Genomic DNA, 3505 nt, shown 5'->3' on the forward strand with positions numbered 1-3505 from the left:
CCCCCCCCCCGGGGTTGTGGCCCCCCCCCCCCCCCGAGGGGCGAGATCACTAGTGTTTTCGCCCGCCTTTAGGGTTTTCGCCCCCCCCCCCCCATACCCACCAGTGTTTTCGTCCCCCTCAAGGACATTGCTTCTCGGAGGGTTCTCAAGAGCAACTACATATTAGGATCGCTACCTGGTACTATACTGCACCTGGGGAGTAACTCTAGGTGTGTTACCTGGCACCTATATGGCACCTCTTTACCTGAAGATGTTATACCTCGAAAGTCGATACTATATGGTTCGATGCAAACAAGCCATTGAAATGAAAAAGACACTTTTTTAGGAAAAAGACAGAGCTATCGCGAACGTATAAATCAACAACATCTACGGTACGGAATAAGTCAGTTACATGTTTTTAATTTGTCACAGTATTTTCTATCTTGTGCAGGAAACATTTCCAAAGCACTAACAAAAACACAAGTGAATAATAGTTTCTTATTATAAACGCTAACTACGCGCAAGTTCATAAACCTGTTGCGAAATGCTACAAAAACACTGGTAAAGTACTAGTTTTAAGAAACATGGGTAAAACACCTGATAGAGTTTCTAAATACTATAAAAACAATCATATTGGAGGTGAAGATAGGCTAGGTGCATAAAAGAAAATGTGCGATATTCTAATGAATACCTTATCTATATAACTAATAAAGAAATTTCATACTTTTTTCTGGTCAATTCATGGTAGAGGCTTCATATTTGAGATTTATACATGTAGGTTGTTTGAGGACAGGTGAATACAATTAAATAAATCTTATGTCGAGACTCAAGTATATGCAATAATGGGAATACAAAGACCCAACCCTCCTTGTCCGAAACAACTTCGACTGTCTTATCATCATGTAATTACGTTAATATTTATACTATGGATGGAGTTATGTATCAGACTCGTGTACTTATATCATTCTGAAAATGCATTTTGTGATTTATACCAATCAACTTCTAAAATATTATGTAAACCCGTTTTTGGGGTGGGGGGGGCGAAATCGCTAAAGGGGGGCGAGATAGGGGGGGGCGAGATCACTAGCCGGGAAGGGCGAGATCGTTAGCGATTTTTAGATCGCTAGTGATTTCGCCCCCAGGGGGGGCGAGATCGCTGTCACACCTGTATCAAACTATATGGAATCTGTTTCAAGTTGTAAATAAAGCTTTCTAAATATAAAATGACAAAACTGTAGCCTCCAATGGCAATCAAAAGCAAAGTACAATTAGTTAAACTGAATAGTAAGATGTCTTTGTTACAAGACGTAACAAAACGATGATCAGATATAATGAATGCTATATAGCAATACAAAAATGTAAACATTTGTCTTTGATTATTTACGTTTTATTGCTGATTCAAGCAAAATACAGGATACTAACGTAGACCTGTGTATTATAATCATTGTGGTAAACAAAAATCATGCCCAGTGTTGACAAACATGAATATGTGTAGTTAATAGCAAGTAATTGTGAAGTGCCTTTTTTGCTTTTTTGTGGTAGGAAATATTCCTTAATCTATCTTTGTCTACAGGTATGCATAAATCTTTATTCATCTACATATTTACTTAAAGCCATGCTGGAGAACAGGTCTAAGAGTACAGAAACGTAAGTAGTAAGTCACTATACTTCTGGTTTATATAATACCTTTACTAGATCAAAATGCGATCCACTGTATGCACACACATAAAATATTATATTTTTTTTCTATATTTCCTCTATGTATAAAGGGAGAGAGATTCGATGTCCATTATAACCTTAACAATATGAATTCAATTTATTAGTGCTTGAATCTTAAATGTGGCTTAGGGTATATTACGTGTAAATGTTTCTTTACTTTGTCGAAAATTTTGGTTCGTATTGAAGAGATGTTAGATATGTAAACACTATGGTAAGTAATTGGGAAAAAGATAAAGCTTGAACTTAAGCGTTGTTTTTCTTGTCTTCCATGGGTTTTAATCATTGTAGCAAAAAGGCGTTATCAAATACAGACAAGAATCCGGCAATTATTCTATATCTTTCCTTCCCGAGTTCTTTGTTCTCTTTCATTCTTACTTGCTACATTACCAGGCGTTATCACACCATGGTAGCTAACATTTCGACTTAGTATGCCCCTCTGTCTTTACACCCCCAGGTGAAATGTAATGATATTCATTAAATTTTTTCGCACACACAGAAATGACGCACGAAGCTTCTGCTGTCTGATATTGCATGTATTATTACATAATAAAGGATTGAATTTTGTAATTTAATATCTGCCAAGTACACCCGAAGTAGGGGTTTACGTAGACGAGACCGTGATGCATCTGTAAAAGATAAAATCTCGAAATGGTCCTTTTTGAAGTGCTGAATAATCTGTCAATGACCTGCAAGGTTTACAAAGTTAACAATGACCAATGAGGTTAATTGGTTTTATTTGTCATTGAGTATAGGGAAATGATAGCTCTAGGAATAATATATTCCCAAACACAAATAAGTAAAACAAGTAAGCATCTAGTATCTCAACACTATACATCCTTGAAGACTATAAAAATGTATCAAAATGACGGATAAAATATTGTTGAATTTCATTGATTTAAATTTTCCGTCTAACACTTGTCAGATAGATCAGCACACTGTGCTCCTATTAGAACTAGGTACTTCTAAGGTATATTCGAAACACAGTACCGGATGATCCTTCGTCAAAATCGTGGTTGTCAAGTAGTCAATTTTGGTATCTTTGTTGTTGATATGGATATTTTGAGCCGCAATGTCATTGTCACTTTCGTAGACTTAGTCATATTGTTGATGCCATGTTCGTAGATGTGATTGCCTTATAATTAGTTTGAATGCTGATCATTGGCGTTCCCGCAAATGTATTGTGGATTATGTTGTTTTTATGATTCTTGTTCAAGAGTTGTGGTCACTCTCGTAACCAATAACATCTTTGTCCATGTTATCATTGTCATTTTGTCGCACATGTAAGTTTTCTTTCCAATCCATATGGTCATTTTCATCAGCGTAGTACACTCGTTCTCGTTGAAATGTAGAAAATGGCAGGGTCTAAAAATAAATCGGCTTTATTTTCGTTGAAAACTACCTGGTTGTTTTCGGTCCCATTGGTAATGCATCACAGGGTAGATAACGTTTGTAACAACAGTAAACTTAACTCTTTTTCTTCAAAAGGAGTAACATTATTGGCTACATCATTTAAGCATAAGTTGACGTCCCTAGGGACATTTAAAAAGTGAGCAGCATTTTTTGCACCGGGTCAGACAGAATGCTTAGAAAGCATCAAACAATGGTAACGTTTGTTACAGTCATTTCTGTACAAAATTTTGTAAGCAAGGTGTGATACAAATGGCAGTCAATGACCCTTTTTTGTTTCTTTAGTAAACCAGAAAAACTGTAAAGCGTCACAAAAACGGCCATTTCCAGTCTTATACGTGAAAAATATAACCTTGGTGAAAATATAATCGTACCCGTGGTGGCAATGTTACAGAATCTG

This window comes from Branchiostoma floridae, chromosome 9 (assembly GCF_000003815.2).
Source record: "Branchiostoma floridae strain S238N-H82 chromosome 9, Bfl_VNyyK, whole genome shotgun sequence".
Taxonomy (NCBI): domain Eukaryota; kingdom Metazoa; phylum Chordata; class Leptocardii; order Amphioxiformes; family Branchiostomatidae; genus Branchiostoma; species Branchiostoma floridae.